Source organism: Pteropus alecto, unplaced genomic scaffold (assembly GCF_000325575.1).
Source record: "Pteropus alecto unplaced genomic scaffold, ASM32557v1 scaffold215, whole genome shotgun sequence".
In the NCBI taxonomy this organism is placed as follows: Eukaryota; Metazoa; Chordata; class Mammalia; order Chiroptera; family Pteropodidae; genus Pteropus; species Pteropus alecto.
Genome location: NW_006436287.1, coordinates 1,181,719 through 1,200,580, shown reverse-complemented (window position 1 = coordinate 1,200,580; position 18,862 = coordinate 1,181,719). Strand labels below are relative to the sequence as shown.

Below are 18,862 nucleotides of genomic sequence, written 5' to 3'. Positions count from 1 at the left end.
CCAAGCATTGTCTGCAAAATGGAGACAATTATAGCTATTATGACTCGTTGCTCCAAGATATCACCTGAGAGAAGACTGGGGAAGCTTTCTGAAAGATATTCAGAGTTTTTACTAGATAGTTCCCATGGCAGTATCCATAGAATGCCTCACTCTAGTTACCACAGAACCAACATTTCTAGAGTCATCCTCAGTGAGACAGAAACGCATTTAGAGGCCGGGCCCTTGGAGAGATGGGATTGCCCACTGTGTCTCCATTCCCCACTCTGACTTCTGCACAGTGGCTGTAACATTTTTAATATTTATTAGGTTATTTGCCTCTAATTTTCATGCTGAGTTGTAAGCCCATGTGTCATTGGTGGTTGGCACAGTCCTGACACTCACCAATGCTCAGTGAATGATTGACTCCCATGGGCAAAGCTGCGCCTCTTTAGGTGCTAACTAACTGCTTAGGTCTGATTTGCCTGTCAAAGGATTTTCCTCCAGGATCAGGGAGCTGAAGTAACAGATCGGCACAAGGTGCCTCAGATGAGATGAGAAAAACTTCTTAAAGGGGTCAAAAAGCCTAGCAAGAAATTAGTCCAATGGGGCTGAAGCCAAATTCAACGTGCTTGAAGAATGTTTTTGGAAGAGCCAGCCCAGAGTAGAGTCCCAACCATAAACTATCAAATTCCAGTCCATAAGCCTAACCCTTGGGAGTTAGAAAGAATCAGTAGTGCTAAAGGCCTTATTGATAAGCTTCCCCTCTAAGTACAAATAATCCAGAAATCAAGAGAGGGCCACGTCTCTTATAAGTAGATTTGGCAAAGGACCTGGGTCATGGACCTGGGTCATGGCAGAATCCACACTTTGTTATACCATGAAAAGAAGCGTTTTCACACATAATAATTGGGTGTTTTCTGGAGTATGACAAGGCTCTATACAAAAACATGCACACAAACACTCTCACATGAACAAATACACAAATTGCACAGATACCTGCATACGTGTGTACTTGCATAGAAATGCATAGGCAAACACATGACATATTTGAATAGTATTTTACACCGTGAAACTCCTGGGCCCTTGGGCCAGCAAGGAATTTCAATCCCTTTAATAGATTACTGTCCCTGACCTGACCAGATGTCTGGGCTCTCATAATAACTTAAACTCATTGAATTATGTTTGAAAGGGTTTTAGAAATCAGCTATTTCAACCTCTAACCCAGTGTATAAAATCCTCTCTAACATTCTTGATGTATTGATGCACAGTCTCTGCTTAACCCCACAAAGATGGAGAACCTGTTACCCTACTTGGAACCCTATCTGATTATTATTACTAATAAGAAGAATTATAATTTATTGAGGGTTGACTTTGTGCCTGGCACCATGCTAAGCACTTTAGATAGACCGTCTCAGATCATCCAGTGAGACAGGCATTCTTTTCTTCATTTCATGGAAGGTTATACTGAGTCTCAAAAAAACTGACTGGTCCATGGTAATGTATCTGGTATGTGGCAGAACTGTGATTTGAACATGGGGCTGTCTGACTCATAACCCTTGCTCTGTTAAGTCATATTAACTTGGTTAAGTTATAAGTAGTTTAAGGAAGTAGATATTAAAGTTGGAGTTTGAGACATGCACAAAACTTAGAAATATATAGCCACAAATGAGGCACTTCGGGCAATGTCCAAATAATTCCAGAATATTGACTCCTGTTGCACTGGGGCTCCTTGTAAAGTCATAGACACCAAACATTTCTGAGTGCACACATGACTATCTTAAAGGTACCACCAGGCTTATTCCACCTGGCCTCTGGTCAACTTTAGATCCACTGGCTGTGAACCTTCTTGATGATATTATTTAGCCCTTATTACTCCACTTTGCCCATAAGGATGAAAACTGTAGTCAAATAACTTTATGAACATAAAGTGCAGTATACATAGGCATTTCCTTTATATTAGGATGCTTTTTCCCTGCAAGTTGCAGAAACCCTATAATAAGAATCTCACATAATAAGAATCACAGAGATAGATGCAACTTCAGAGTTGATTGGTTCAGTATCTCAATTCAGTGGTCCATTCAAACCATCTTGTCTGCCATCCACAGCATTAGCTTAAGTCTGGTTCCCTTCATATTCAAAAGGTGGCTGTCAGGGTAATTGGAGAAACATGCTTTTCTGTTTCCATCTTTAGGGAGGAAGACTGGATTGTCTTTCTCCAAAGCTCCAAGCAAGTCTGTCTTCATATCTAATTGGCTCAAATCTCTTAGGCCTGCCTCAGACTGAAACAGTCATCTGGGGGTGGAATGGATGTTGGGAAATGTTCATTACATTTCTGATCCTCTAGTCCAGCCAAGCTCTCAATAAATAAGATTATTTGGCTTGGCTCATATTTTGTGAACCCATCTTGAGTCCCAGTGTTCACCATTTCCCTAAGTGTCCACAAAGCATCCATTTCATAATCAATGCTAGAGCTTTACCAGAGATGACAGTCTCTGGGATCTTATTCTTATTTTTCCCCAATTTTTGAAGTTAGAAAAACCATTTACCTCTTCTATTTCCCAGGATTCTTCAAAGAAGTGGTTTGCAAATGTATAGAATGTATATTCTGCAAATGTGCAGAATACCTGCGAGACTTGTTTTAGATCTCTAAATGGCTTAAGAACCCGGTGATTAAGAGCATGATTCAGGAGTCAGATTGCTCATGTTAAAATCCAGGCTCTGCTACTTACTGTGTACCCTGAGTCATTCTACCTCTCTAGGCTCAGTTTTCTTAACTTTAAAATAGAGCAAACGATAGGATCTCCCACATGGAACTGTTATGAAGATGAAAGGAGAGATATGTATAAATTGTTTAGAACAGTGTTAGTGATATGCTAAATAAATATATGTTCTTAGTCTCCACCCTTAGAGACTGATAACTCAAGCTAATGTGGTAAGGCTGTGGATAGAAATCTGATCTTGATAAGCATGCTCAGGTAGATTTTGATGTAGGTGGATTGACTATCCTGAGGTGACTGACTATGATGTGTCCACCATTCTACATGAAGCTTTTTTCTGAGCACTGGGAAAAATAAAAATCGCAAACAAATAACAGCAAGCATTCTCTTACTTCTGCTTCACATTATTTGAACTTCAGTTCTCTTGGCTATAACTTTTCTACTTTCTCCAGATTTGGGAATGTTTTCCTTGATAGGAAACAAGCAAAATGGGAGTGTTGTGTTACTTGAGCTTCTCTCAACATTATAATGTCCTCCATAAAGAATAATAAGCTCACCTTCTTGTTCTTCTTGCTTCAAAAATCTTTAATGTACCCATTGTTCCTGGTGTTCCCAGCTCTCTGTAGACTGTGGTGTCCGAATATGTCTTTCACCTTCAAGGGAGCTGGCCTGGGCTTCCTTATATGGTAGCCACAGGGCAGCAAGAGCCAAGAATAGAAGTTGCAAGTTCTCTTAAGTCCTGGGCTTGGAGGTCAGGCAGTCACTTATGATGTATTCTATTGGTCAAAGCAAGTCACATGGCCATCCCAGATCAGGGGAAGGGGAAAGAGACCCCATCACTGATGAGAGGAAATGAAATGGAAGTGTGGCCATTTTTTACCTACAACACTTACTTTTATTAAACCTATTTTGAGGGCCTGCACTGAGAAGATAAGGAAGAAAATGATTCTGATCCGGAAGGAACCCACAATCTGGTAGAAGAAACAGAAAGCTAAAGTGCATTGCAATACAACATGATAAACATAATAATGTTTGCCAGTTCTTGTACAATTGCCATATGTCAAGCACCATGCTTACTGGTGTATTTGCTTCCTCTCACTGAGCCTTGACTATAACCTGCTGGGGGGAAGTATACTAATAATTATATTTATTTTTCAGATGGGAAAATCAAGGCACAGAGAAGTTAGGTATCAAGAGTGCGAAGCAAGATATCAACTCAGTTGATGCCAGGTTCTGTGACTCTTCTTCAAGGTCTACTGTCAACAGGTGAATATCTTGCCTGTGGCTCTAGCCACAGGAGCTCCATCAATAAGCAAGTAGATGGGGAAGCAGGAGAGAGACAAGGATTGAAGCAATTTTCTTTTTATAGCAAACAAACAAGACCCACTGCCCTTCACTGCTCATCTCCTGGCCCCTGGGCAGGCTGCTCATGTCTTTTACCTGACTCTGACAGATGATACACCAAAACCAAAGCCTGAGGTGGCCAGCCTGGGGCTGCATGAAAAGTTTGAGAACAAAGGAGCCACATCTTCCCCAACTGTCCCAGAGACACATGATCAGGGGAAGAAACTGTTCCCAAAGCCATACAGGAAACCACATCTTTCTAAACTCGCCTGGATGCTATCAACTAGCATCCAGAAAGGCCCTGTGCTTTCTCCCACTCATCCTGCATTAACCAATTACTAAGACAGCTCAAAATAGCACCTGTCCCTGATCTGGGTCTGCTTCAGGAGCATTGATTATGATCCTTTTTGAGAAGGAATGAATCTGTTGAAAATTGGTGCAGTGAGAGAATGATTATTATTAGGCTCTCACTCCAGCATCCAGCTCTGACTCTAACCTGCCTGGAACAGGCTTGGATGCAATTTGCATGTTTCCTGCAAGACATTTGTGGTAGAACATGGTGTCTTGTACCCAGCTGCAGTCTGGGTCTTAAGGTGGCCATGAGGGACAGCAAGGGACCCAACTCCCTGAGACAGGGGGGATCAGAGACACTATCAGAAACTCAGAAGCAGCTGCTTTGAGAAGCTGGCCAAGGAACAGGAGTTATTTGGAGACTGTTCAATGGCCTGGCTTCAATCCAAGCCCAGTTTTTATACACCTCAGTGCCCCTCCCCCCCAAATATCCAAAAGGACTCCTGTTCCCATCAGTCACTCCTAAAAACATCTATTTTTTAAGCGAGGCAAACTTGGTTGATCTCACAGATTGCAAGGACCTTGTCAGCTTACAATCCCTTATTTTTTAATTTTTTATGCCTACAGCACTTGGTCTTCCCAGGTGGTCTCCCACCCAAGTACTAACCAGGCCTGACCCTGTTTAGCTTCCGAGATCAGACGGGATCGGGCTTGTTCAGGGTAGCATGGCCGTAGACTAAAAACATTTTAAAATTTGCAAAAACCATGTAAAAATATGCTTATTATACATAATAAGAAAACAACAAAATAAATATCCATCAATAGGGTTACAGTTAAATTATGATATCACTTTTCAACACAACAATTGAATGAAGTGGACCTCTCCACACTGGGATGGAAAACATACCAAAGAATGTTGTCAAATGAAAAAGGCAAGACGTATATCTATCTGTCTGTCTATCTATCTATCATCTATCTATCACCTATAATCTTTCTACCATTCATCTATCTATTATCTACCTACTTACCCTTCCATATATCTAAACACTAAACTGACAATAGTGATTTCCTTCAAGGAGTGGAAAGGAATTGGGGAGAGGAATGTGTGGAGAGAGATGAGAACTTTTGTTACACTTGTGTTCTTTGAATTTTTATAAAAATATATTTATGTGTTACTCATAAAATTAAAAATTAAATACATTCCCAAGCAAAGCAAAGCTACAGAGAGAATGATTCACTAACAAAATGTAAGCCAGTTCATTCCTAAATCGAGACTTGATTTATTTGGGTTTTTCCTTTGCCTGGGCATCGGCCCTGCTCTTACTTGGGCTGTGTTGGCTCTTTGCCCCTCCCTCAGTACCCCACTTCTCCCTCCACAGTTGAAGATTCTTGGTTTCACCTGCAGGCCCCGTCTCACCCCATCAGCCTCACCCCAGGCTCTGGAAGCCAGCAGGGAGAGTACAAGTATCTTGGGCCCCAAAGTTCTGTCCTGGAACCTTAGTCTCACAGTCAGTGTTTCTGATCCACTCTCTATTTTAGACCCTTAGTCTCTCTACCTGGATCTCCGCCATATATATGTCCCAAATTCCTCCCCCACAGCTTTTATTGCACAGTCTACCCTCTGCTCTTGGAGCTGTATCTCCGACTGATCCTACTGGTACACCAGTCCTTCCCAGCATCAGTGGGAAGGGAATGTGAGTTCAACTGTCCAGCAGGCCAGGCTTGGTCTACAGAACCACAATGCTTGGCTCCTCACCTTGGAACCTGTAGCCTAAATGAACTTTTCAAGGACCTGCATGGGCTTGGGGGCCCTAAACTGACAGGTGGCTTGGTTGTTGGTTTTAGTGTCCTATGAGAGATGTCCTGGGAGCAGAGCCAGTGAGCAGCAAGGGGTGGGGAGGAGGAGTCAGCATGGGCTCCTCACTGGGCATTACCACCCCCAATCTGTCTGCTCAGAGCACTCTGACCATCTGTTTCATTTTGTTTTGGCTGAATCTATAGCATAAGGGACTTTGGGAAGATGTCAGGAGTGAGGCAGCCAGCATTGTTGTACATGACTATAGGGATCTGTGTAAATTCCTTCCCCAGAAAACTCTAGAAGGAGGATAGCCAACTAGCTAGTCCCTACAACTAGCTTTTCAGACTGTTTTATCTGCTGTTGAGCCTGGAGGCAGGAGAATGGACTAATGACCCCTGACAATAAACCCATGCCAGGACCTAATCAGCCACTGAATCAAAAAGTTGTGGTTGTAACAAGCATACCAGTCCCTAGAGCTTGCCCTTCCTCACCTAGCCAGGAACACCCAGCTTATCAGGAATGCGGACCTGAAGCAGACAAGCCACACCTCTCAGGCTCCTATAATATTCACCTGTTCTTCCATGGAATTGAGTGGGCCTACCATACTAATGGCTCCTTTCAATGTCAGTAGAGATGGCCTCCCACAACAAATTATGATGGGTTTTATTTTCCACAATTATCAAGGTAGAGTGTGCCTCGAATTCAAACAGACCCCTCTTCAACAATGCCCATTTGTTCCTTGGCCTCTCTAAGACTTCTGGTTGTAACAATGAACTCATTCAAAGCTACAAATAATCTATTAATAAATAACCACTCTTGAGATCACAAATTTCAATTAACAGAAGCATGCTGGTGGGTGTTGGAGATGGGACAGATTTTCACATATCTTGCTCACTCAGGAGATGAGGGTATGAGACCACAGCAGCCCAGAACACTTCTGAGGGAACCAGGACTCCTTCAATAAGGAAGGGCTCAAACACACCAAAGCCCAGGAGGAATGACAACAAAGCCACTCTGAGAGCCGGGACATTTCTTGGGTTAGTAGCAGCTGACAATATCTTTTGCATAAGTACTGTTAGGTGGGTGTCTGGTCGAAGCTGCTATGTGGGTGGTGGAAAAAACAGTCAAATTGACATGAGTTAAGAACGAAGGGTTATTTTGAATTCTTTCTTTCATTTTAATTTGGCTTCTTCCTTTTTCTTGGGAGAAAAAAAAAGTTGTTTTTTCATGGATAGGCCAAAAAAGTGAAAAGAGAAGAGCTGGTCGTGGAGGACAAATATAGGAATGTGCCTCATTTCATTTCTACCCTGGCCAGTTCCCTGAAACCCTACCTGGAGGCAAGGGCATGGAGAGGATGACCTGGTATCCTTTCCTGGGGCTGGAGGAATCCTGTCTGGAAGATTCTAAGAGGCAAGAATGGTGCCTATGAGGCTTGAGGGGAGATCTGTAGTCATGGTAACCATGCATTTCAGAGTTTCCCCATGTGAGTAGGTGGTCCCAGTTTATGAGAATCGAAATCTGTGGTTCAGGGAGACATTCAAATCCAGGCACCAAATGTCCCTAGGAAAACCAACATAGTAAGTCATGTTCTTGGTGTAAGGGTGGCCCAAATCTCCCACAACCCTCCTTTGAGGAAGGAAAGATCAGCAAGAAGGAACTACTTAGAGATCCAATTACATACATCAAGAGCAAAGAGCCATGAGGCTACCCTTGAGAGAAAAGAAACACACCCCGTCAGAGTGAACCTAACAAACATTTCCAGAGGTCAAGGATGGAGAACATCATGTTAGCTGAGAAAATAAATCTAATTAACAACCAAACAAGTGTAAACTGGGTTTGGGTGTCTTGGAGGGCAGGATAACTTTATAAAATATTTTTAGAATTGCTAAAAATTAGGTCCATTTATGTGTAGGTCACAGACACATTGGCTAGTCATCATTCCCCACTATTCCATCCCAGGCTCCCAGATACCCACCCTGGCCACCTCCTCCTCTCACCAAACTGAAAGTAAACACACACAATGCTCTAAGGTGGCTAGCCTATGGTATATATTTGACCCTCTGCATCCTGAGCCAGCATCTGTGTGGAGCCTGGGGAGCCACTTTGTTGCCAGAGCTTAGGTGCCCAACAGAAATGCCACCATCTCATTTGGCTTGGAGCAAAGCACTGTAACACAACAGAATGTAGAGAAGGCAGATTTTAACTCAGACAATGTTTAAGATGCCCAGTTTAAGAGACAAGCTAATGTTTGCATAAATGCCCTCCCACTGAACGTCCTCGCTGAACATCTGTCCCTTGGCTCTCTCACTGCTGGGTCTGTTTTTGTGGGTAAATAAGGGAGTCCGTGGAGTAGGAGGAAGCCTTCCTCCTCCCAGGCTGCTACCTTGGATCCCACAGTCTAGCCTTACCTCCCCCTTCCCCACTAGAGCTCCTGCTCCCCCACCCCTTTTCTCATTCCCTTTATCTCCTTCCTCTTCTTTCCCAGTTCTGGCCCTGGCTTAGCACTCTATAATGACTTAATCTTGCCGACAGGGTGACAAGAGGATAAATCGAACTCAGAGGCTTTTTTCTCTACTCCAGATTCATTTGAAGATTTCTCCCAGTTGCGGCACTAAAACCCTAGATTCAATTTCCCTTTGACATAATAACCGAATTAGTCTCATATTGTCATACATAAATTACTAGCCAGTCAGGGTGCCATCAGAGGGAGAGAGAGCTAAAGAGAAAGCAAGGCATGAACATCCAAAGGGGTGTGACTGTGACAAGCAGAGACAGGAACAACAATGGGAGACAGAAGGGTAACAGCTTATCATATCTGACAAATGAGGAGAATTCCCAGGCTGCAGCAAAAGTAGATTATTTTCCTTTCTCCCCATGCGCATGGCCATTTAAATGTCATGGGGGGCTTTGCACCTTACAAGAGATACACAGATTTAAATATCTTCTCAATTAAGTATGCTCTGTTTGCAAAAACTGCTTTCAAAGAGGGAAAATGTGCTTTTGTGGAACACTGCTGCAGCCTCCAGGCCTGGAGACAGAGCTAAACCAGGCAGAGGACCTGTATGATACCTGATTGGGAACACAGATGCTCATCCTGGACCCAGGGTACTCAGACCAGCTGATTCTGAGCAGAGTGGCATCCTAGCTTTCCCCACCTAGGTCCTGGGGCAGGAGTGTGACCAGATCAGAGCCAGCTGGAAGGATACTTTTACATCTGCCTACCAGCCCCTCTGGGGGCTCTCCCTAGACCTCCCTCTCCATTTCCCTCAGCAGATCTGTTACTTCTGGTCAATTCTCCTAAAAGCTCTGGCCTCTGGTCTCGCCTCTGTATCCCATGTCTTTCTGAATTATTACCACAGCCTCTTGATCAGTTTTTCTACCTCAGTCCTATTTGACAACCCATGCTCCACTCAGCCCTGAGAATATATCTTTCCAAAGTGCAGTTTTGATGACAATGCTTCCCTAAATAAAAACTTTTAGATAGCTTCCTAAAGAGTAATGTCCAAACCCCTTAGCATGGCCTTTAATACTAGCATGATCTGGCCATCACCTAACGCTCCAGGCATGTTCATGGCCCAACCTCTCACACCTACCATTTCCCAAGCAAGCTCTGGAATTTACCTGAGCTGCTCCTTCAGCCTGGAATATCCTTTTCCTCCTTCATTTTCAACTTAGCATTGTCTTTTATAAAGTCCTCCACAGCTTCCCAAAACCCAGTCAAAACTGTCACTGATCTTGCCAGTCTCCACTGCCCCAAACTTTCTTCTAACATTGCACCTAAAATGTGTTACTGCTCTTAATGGTTTACTTATTTATCTCTCTTGCTAAATATCAAGTTCTCTGAAGGAAAGGATTAGATTTTATTCATTGTTATATTCCCCCATACCTGGTATGGAGCAGGAATTCGTGATGTTTGGACAATAAACATTCAGGAAGGCACATGAAGCCGGCCCAGAGCATGCCAAGGACTCACATAGACCTGCATATTCACATAGGGGGGTTTACTCAGTGTCTATCATATCTATGCAGTTAAATTTAAATTTTGATTGCATGTCTGCCATGAGCTCAGCATGAGCTAGGACCTTTGTGATTTAGGACATTTTGGTTTCTCCAATGACCAAAACAGAACTTGGCCTGTGGTAGATGTTCGGTGAATGTGTAAGCAGTTATCTGCTGTGGATTCTGTTCTCAGGAGTTGATCACTTCAAGAATATGAAGGAAACAATTACAGAAAAATAAAAAGCCAGATGTAATCAAATATCCCTCTGGACTGTGAGCTGCTAGAGGCAAGTATCACTTCTGCATCTCTGTCCAAGGCATATATTCCCCTGGTAGAGCCTAGCACAGCCTCTGCTCAATAGATGTTGCAAGAGCTATGGAGATGCATGTGGAATTCATTTACAGTTTGTCCTTAGATGTAACCTAAGGTACAGGCAATAACCTGTCATTCTGCCTTCAACTTTTATTAATATCACCACCTGCTCTGTTTCAATCCTGCATTGGATAACTACCTTCCTTTTATGTTTTTAGTTAGTCTGTAGTCCTGCAAAATCCCAGAGACTTAACTGACTTTAAAGCCAATTTATTAAATGGCTAGTCTTGGTGGGAATATAATCAGGAAATAACATTTTTCTCCTCATCATTGCCATTCAAATCTGCTCTCTCAGACATCCCTCTTTATACCCATACCCTCACCACACCCCACAGGAGGTAGATCCTATAACTTTTATCTTTTTGAAAAATATAATTGTATGTACTTAAAGTGTACAATGTGATGATTTGATATACGTATACATTATAGAATGGTTACTAAAGTCAGGATAATCCTCACATCACCTCACCTTGTGTGCATGTGTGTGATAAGAATGCTTAAGGTCTACTCCCAGCAACTTTCAAGTATACAACTCAATAGTGGAAAAGCAAATAATTCAATATTTTAAAAAATGGGCAAAGGACCTGACTAGACATTTTTCCAAAGAAGACATACAAATAGTCAATAGGTATATGAAAATGTGCTCAATATCATAATCATCAGGGAAATGCAAATCAAAACCACAATAAGATGTCACCTCACATCTGTTAGGGTGGCTATTATAAAAAAAAATATATAAGAGCATGTAAAGCTATTCAACAGCATTACCTACCATCGGGAAGTGCGAGTTAAAACCACATGAGATATCGTTGCACACCTATCGGAATGACTAAAATTAAAAACGGTGACAGCATCACTATCGTGATATTAGATATGGAGCAACTGATCACCATGTACTGTGGGTAGGAATGTAAAATGGTACAGCTGCTATGGAAAACAGCATGATGGTTCTTCAAAAATTAAAAGTTGAACTGCCATATTATTCTATAACTTTTCAATCACTCTTCAGTATTAATAATCTCTACTTTCAGTTATTAAAATTTTAGTTTAGCCTAACCAAAACTAACAGTCTCTCATTCAATTGAAAGCTACTCCTGATTCCCCCAGCCCCAGCCTGTCCTAGCCCTGAGACCCTGCAATGTGCAAGGGAAACAACTTGCTGCCTATTTTTCCTTCTGGCCTTCCTCTTCCTCCTCCTTCACTCTGTGCTGCCTCTGGCTCCTCTGGGATCAGGGCAGGAAGAAGATGACATTTTTACTTGGTTTAAGTTGTTGGTGGTTCTCTTTGGCTATTGAATGACCTGGTAGATGTTCAAATGCAAGCTTTCTCTCCTATGGGGAGATTTTATGGTTTGGGGGGAACATCCTCTGGGGAATTTGTACCAGGAAGTTCTTTGACAGGGGCAATATCAAAGTCACAACTGGTCTCTCACAACTCCCCCTCTTCTCCATCTCAAGGGTGCACCCACACAGCTTCCTTGGTCTCTTCTTCTACCCAGTACTCATCTCAGCGCATTTCAAGACAGCTCAAGCCAGGCCAGCCTCTAATGATCCACACGGCCCTCAGGAGATAACCTTGCATATCCAAACTCTGTCCATGAAGGCAGTTCCCAAGAGCTTTTCTAAGCTCTCCTCCAGTAAAATTAATGATAGATCTATGATTTTCTACAGCTTAAGCATCTAGCAACAGGGATGTGTGTCTTCTTGCTTGTAGACAACATCCACTTTCAACGTATAGTTTTCTTAAAGCTTTCTTTACTTGGCTTGAGATATACAGAGGAAGGGAAACTCATAGTACTTCCCCCAAAAGATTCTCAGTCTCAGGCCTTCACCTACCCAGATGGGAGTGGCTGATGGGGTGAAGGCTGCAGACCCAGTGTCTCTCTTTCTTGGTAAATCTACCACTATGTCTGGCAATATATCTATTGGACAAGGTCCTGGCAGGAAACAGATGGGACACTCAAAGGGTAATGAAAGAGAGCAAAGAAACTATTTGTAAATATAAGAACAGGGTTCTGGGAATCACAAGGGATTGGAAACATCTTGAATCTAAAGGGCAAAGGGAGGGAGATGTTTCTGGAACCCTGGGAGATCAGTACTGCTGCCATTGATAGAAGGATTCAGTCATTCTCAAACCTGACCAAGCAGAGAAGGAACCAGGGAAATAAATACTCTGACTTCTCTCCTCCTGCCCTCAGGTCTCTTGCAGGTGTCTCTAATTGGCTGAATTCAGCCTAAAACCCAAGAGCAAGGGAAGCAGTCCATGCCATCTGCTGAGGTCAGCCTGGCAAGACCAGGGTGGAGAAGAATGGCACTAGAAGAGTATATTGAGGAATATTCAGAACATATCCCTCTCTTCACAATGTGCAGAAACTCATCACCCATTGTCCTCAGCTTGGATAAAAGTGAAAGTCCATTTGTCAACAAATAACCCACAGCACTTTTGTCTTCCTCTGTCCCTCTCCACTACCCACAAAGGCAGCTGCGTTCCTGATAGAGACTACAAAGCAGGAGTGAAAGGTATTGGAGCAGAGATGGCAGCCTCTAGTCTTCTGCAAAGAGTGGCTTTGTTCTAAACAACACAAAGGCAGCCCATGTCCAGACAAGCTGAAAATCCATAACAACAGTGCAAAAAAGATTTGGAGTGAGTATATATTTGATGATCTGCCATTTCAGATTCTCTAGGCCACAGTCGCTCCCCGCACCCCCAACCGTAGTAAGAATGGGAGCAGAGATGGCAGCCTCTAGTCTTCTGCAAAGAGTGGCTTTGTTCTAAACAACACAAAGGCAGCCCATGTCCAGACAAGCTGAAAATCCATAACAACAGTGCAAAAAAGATTTGGAGTGAGTATATATTTGATGATCTGCCATTTCAGATTCTCTAGGCCACAGTCCCTCCCCCCACCCCCACCCCCTTATTAGCCCACATGATTAAGAGCTGGCTGGAGTTTGCTGGCAGAGGAGCCCTCTAAGAATCTGCGGCTAGGGGTGGAAAGAAAACAATTGGAAAAGTGGTGCCCAAGTTGGAGACATCATTTCAATATGACTTCGGGGGCACAGAGATGAGACTCACAGTGTCCTCCCCGTCATCTGCATCTCTAAGGATTACTTCAGGTGGTATCCAGCTCAAGTGGCACAGCCTTGTACATGGGGCTATGGATCAGTGCCTATACCCAGGCTTTTCAGGAGAGCTGGCTTCTCCTGAAATTTAGGACTGAATCTGTAAGACTCGTTCATCAATGTCAGGGCTCTTGCAGACAGGAGGAGGCCTAACATTGCTCCAGCCAAAAGGAATAAACTTACCAACACATCAATTCCTTGTCACACAAATAATGTGGGTCATACAATATCAACATTCCTCCTTTTCTCTCCCACAATAAAACAGGGTGGGGCTAGGAGCTTGTGGGAACAGAAGATATAAAAGGGAGGAGTAGATACTGGACAACTCAGTAACAGAGATGCCATAGCTGGGGCAGCTCCCCAGGAAAGATACACGTGGGCTGATTCAGAGCCTACTGGGGTCCCCAGCCCTCCCTGGGAAGGCTGGAAATGGTTTTGTAAGTCAAGCCCATACTGTAGGCTGTGGTATGGGACATCCAGGGCCACTGGGCAACTATCTAAGCTCAATGCTGGTTAATAGCAGACTTTTCTGTCAGATAGACCTCCATTCAAATCTTGGCTCTGTTGTCCCCTTGCCTTGTGACCTTGGACAAACTGAGGCTCAGTTTCATGACCTATAAAATAGGAATGAGAAATCTCACAGGAAAATGATGAGAATTAAGTAAGCTAATAGATGTCGACTGCCTATCACAGTGTTAGGGACACAGTGTGCAATCAATAAATGGCAGCCATTATTGTCATTGTTAGCACACTCCCATTATTTTTGCTTGGCTAAATCCCACACAGTAGTAAGTCTTGGTCATTTACTTGTCCAAAAACTATTTACTCAGCATTTCTCATATAGCACTGGAGAAAAAGACGCCCTCAAGGAGCTCAACATCCAGTGCTATAGACAGAGGAGTGGAACTAACAACTGTGATGTGGGGTGAAGGCACAGAGTGCATAGAGTCCTGTCGCAGGCTGAAATGGTCAAGGAGGCCCTCCTAAAAGAGGCAGTACTCAAACTGAATTTTGCCAGACACATGGGGCTTAGTCAGGCAATCACAGTGGGGAAACTGTTCTAAGCAGAAGCAACATCCAGCACTGACAAGAACCACAAGAGAGAACAGGAGATTTAGGGTGATCACAGGTCAGTGACAGGATAAAGGGTGGGAGATGAGCCAGAGAAGAAGTCAACACACTGAACAGAGGCATCTAGTCTGCATCCTGGGGGCAGAGTGATCCATCAAAGGATAATCAGCAGGACTATTTATGTCATCAAATAGTCCTCCTGAACTTCATCAAGACTTTGATCAGGGTCACCCCAGAGTTCCCAGACAGCCACTTTCTGCTAAGGACAGAAAGGAGGAGGCAGCAGCTGAATCTACCATCCAGTTATATGTACAGGGAAGTACCAAGGCTCCATTTCCTCTGAATTTCCAGCTGCTGCTCTTAAGTGACAGATCAACTGTGTGCTGTCACTGCTGCTGCAGGAACATGGGGAGTAGGAGCAGGGGGAACCACCTTCCACGCTCTTTGAAAACTGGATGTCTTGAGCAGCTTAGAAGTTTCAGGCTGCTTCTGCAAGTGACAAGGGCTGCCTGCCAGAAAGGAAAGCAAAATACTTCAATCTAATGGGAGGAGTAGGCATAGGGATTTGGAGCTAAACTTTTAATACAAGCCCTGGATGATCTCAAAAAAGTAATTTAACCTTTGTGAGCCTCAGTTTCCTCACCCGCATTATGGGTATGACTGCACTACTGGTTAAAATTAATTGTGATAATTAATGTCTATGTTTCTCAAACATGGAACTCTGACCCTGGGTTTTCATGGTGAAATGGTGGGAAGTATGTGTTTTCCTACAGTGTACATTTTACCCAAAGATTTCAGGTAAAAGGATTATATTAAACGGGTAAAGATATATTCTGGAGAAGCATATATCTCTTTAATGAATTATAAGGAAAAATAGGAAACATCAAAGCAATATTTTGCAAAGTTGTAAACTCTTTGGCTATCACCCCAGACCTTTTGGTCCTGCTTTCTGCTTCTCTGTCATTGGAGGTGCATCAACTGAACCACCTAAGAGTAGGGGAATGCTCTCTTTCTGTGACATGAGGCACAGAACAATTGTGAATATTAACCCATTGCCAAAAATGGACCATTCTAGTCTTTGCTTCTTTGGAGCACACTTTTCCCATGAACTTAACTTCCAATTTTAACCACAACAACTTGGCCATCTATCTATCTTTGATATGATCATAGAAAAACCATGGACATCAAAGGACACTTTCCTCAAGACAGTGGCTATACTGGAAGTAACTCAGAGAGGAGAACTGGAGGAAACTAAACATATGCTAGAGAAGGTAGGTAAGAGGATATGGGCAACTGCTTACATAGGGACAGACCTGAAGAACAATGGGGACCAGGAGATGTGGGATCAGAGGGCTCAGGAGCAGCATGCTGAGAATCCCACAGAGGAATCAAGACCCAGGGACAGCTGCAGGACAGAGGAGCAGGAGCTGCAAGGAAGAAATGGTGGCCCATCACTAGATGTGAAAGTGACCTCTCTAAGGCCATGTCACTAATTTATGTACACCATTTTATTACAAACCCAGTTTAACGGTCAGTCACTATGATCTATTGATCATGTTCTGCTAGTCTTATGAGAGGGCCAGCACAGCCTAGCCTTATGACTATTCTCCCTCCTCAAGCTTAATACTGCTCATTTTAAGGAACACAGCAGTCTGCTTGCTAGAAGCACATTAGCCTGGAGATGCCCAGTTTTTCCAGTTGTGGCCTATGTGATTGAAACTACAGTACAGACTGCATGCAGTTTTAATGAATAACAATGATGCAATACAACCGGTGATAGGGGTTGGGGGAAGCCCACACCTCATTTAATTAGTTTATTTCTACTGAAGCGCGTTGGCCTGGTGCTAGTCATTGATTGGTTTTGATCAAGTAGCTGAGGATATTACCCTAAACTCTCAAAAGAATGGTAGAATATATTCATGTCTGCTTCCAGTTTTAAGGAGATGCTTTCCTAGAACTTGCCATTGCCCAAAGATGGGCCTCAAGGCCACACATTTGTGTCCACAAATTCTGGGGATATTGTGGAGCCAGTGATAAGCTTTGACATTTCAGAATGTCCCTGCCATTGAACTTTCAAACAATGACTCAAAAACCTAAAAGCATGCTTTATGTTCGCCTAAATCTGTGAATCACTTCTGAAACTGTGACTTTATTTCTACCAAACAGCTCTGCAATTCTCTAAAATTTGAGATTCTACTGACCTGGAGCATTTCATAGATGGGAAATGAGCAGTCTCCAGTTGTTATCTGTTCCATACTCATGGCCTGATTGAGTCTGAATGTTTACATGTCCAAGAATAAATCTGAATGTTGTCTCTACCCCCCACACCCTCACAGCTTCATGTTCTCTGTGTTCAGATTTCTTCAGGGGAAAAAAATCACAAATCACAAGGCATTTAACCCCATGGGCCTCTTGGTGCTGAGAAAGCATTTCATTGAATTGCTTCAACAAGTGTCCTCTACCCACTAATGCGATAGGCACAGAATGAAGTACACAAACTATCCTTATAATGTCCCTAGTACATTATGTAATAAACCTGTCTCCCAAATTTAGCAGCACAGACTCAGCTGTTTTGACTTGAATAACTGTTAAAAACTCCTTTCTCCCTCTTTCATTACAGGTACATCATCAGAGAAAGACCTCAGCTTTTCACATTTCATCAAAACTCACATGTTTTACTGGTAGGGGACAAGTAAATAGATAGACTAAGTGTAGATCATTAAGCAAAACAAAATGTTTATTTAAAAACTTCAAGGGGGCAGCTTAGGGTCAGGGTCAGAGGATAAATTGGCCAGAAGATTCTAAATTGTAGACACCTATAGAAAAGAATCCATAAAAATGCCAACTTGGAAACTGAAAACATCTGAATGTAGATTATACATTTCGGGGCAAGGGCACTGCATATACTTCTTTAAGTTTATTCAATGTCTTTCAGGCCCAATATACAGGCATCTGCACAATCACTTCTTTCTAATGCCTGGCCCAGTCTCAACTAACATTCAGGGCCTCTGGGCACCAGGCACTATGCTTAGAAGTTACCTTTAATTCCCCCACAACCCTCTGAGGTAGGGATTATGACTCCTATTTTATTGTTGAATCAAGTCTCAGAAATGTTAGGAGGTTCAGGCTTCAATACAGCATCCTTTTCCCAAACTTCAGCTGCCTCCTACTACCACCAGCCAGAACTGTTTAGGTACATTCTTGGTGAGCGTTTCCTCAGTTAGTATAGTTTCCAAACTTCAGTGTGCTGAATAATTATTTGAGGAACATGAAAAACAAGCAGGTTTGGGTTCCTACCACCCAGGAGTCTGATTCAGTAGGACTGCATAAGAGGTCTGTGTATCTGCATCTTTCAGAAATACCGTCAAGGCTAGGTTTCAGGTGGGAGAAGGACCACACTTTGACCTCCTCAGGCCAGAGATCTCCCAATCTTACTCCTCCTCCTCTAGGCGGATAGGCCTCACTTCCACCATCAAACCCTGTTTTGGAAGCTCCTCCCGAGGTTTTCTGATCCAGTGCTGGAAACTCAAGGTACTTCTTGCAACTTCTCAGACCTAGCAAGATAGAAAAAAGAACAAGCAGAATTCCTCTTCTTCCACTTCCAATATGTGGTAGTAGTGACCTTGGCAAGCCCCACCTGTGAAACAGCTGATTCCCATCCTCTCTGCTAATGGGAATGAAAGCAGCCTGGCTCAGTTCTTCCTAGCAAGCACAACTTTGGCCATACCCTCTAAGAAGTAGAGTTTACGAGTCTGTCACCAGCATTTAAAATTAACATACATATTAAGAGAGTAGGAGAGTGCTTCCAGGGTAAATGTCTATTTTTTCCCCCATGTGAAGCTAACTTAGCTCAAACGCAAAGTCAGCCGACTCCATGGGGCCTTGGGGTGTTCAGGGCTTAATCCTATAGGATGAGCATGTTATATATACATCCTTGCTGCTTTTTCCATTTGGGTTCTCAGGGGAAAACTTAGAGCATCAGGGGACAACTGCTGAGCTCTTTATGTCCAATAATCCAGCCTCTTCCAGGTGTGCTCTCCTTGCTTCCATTATGCATAGGCACTCACCTAGCCAGCCATCCCCCCATCTATTCATCAATTCAACCACTCATTCACCCACCGCCCTTCCACATTTTGTTCCTCCAACCTGCCATGGTTTTCATGCTTTCATT

At 43.2% G+C, this 18,862-nt stretch overlaps 1 non-coding gene across 1 annotated transcript; it reads right to left on the bottom strand.

Annotated features, from left to right (window-relative positions):
* Positions 1-4,949: 4,949 nt before the first annotated feature.
* Positions 4,950-5,068, bottom strand: LOC112480298. The gene has a single exon (XR_003046547.1). It is a non-coding gene; the product is annotated as a 5S ribosomal RNA (ribosomal RNA).
* Positions 5,069-18,862: the final 13,794 nt, after the last annotated feature.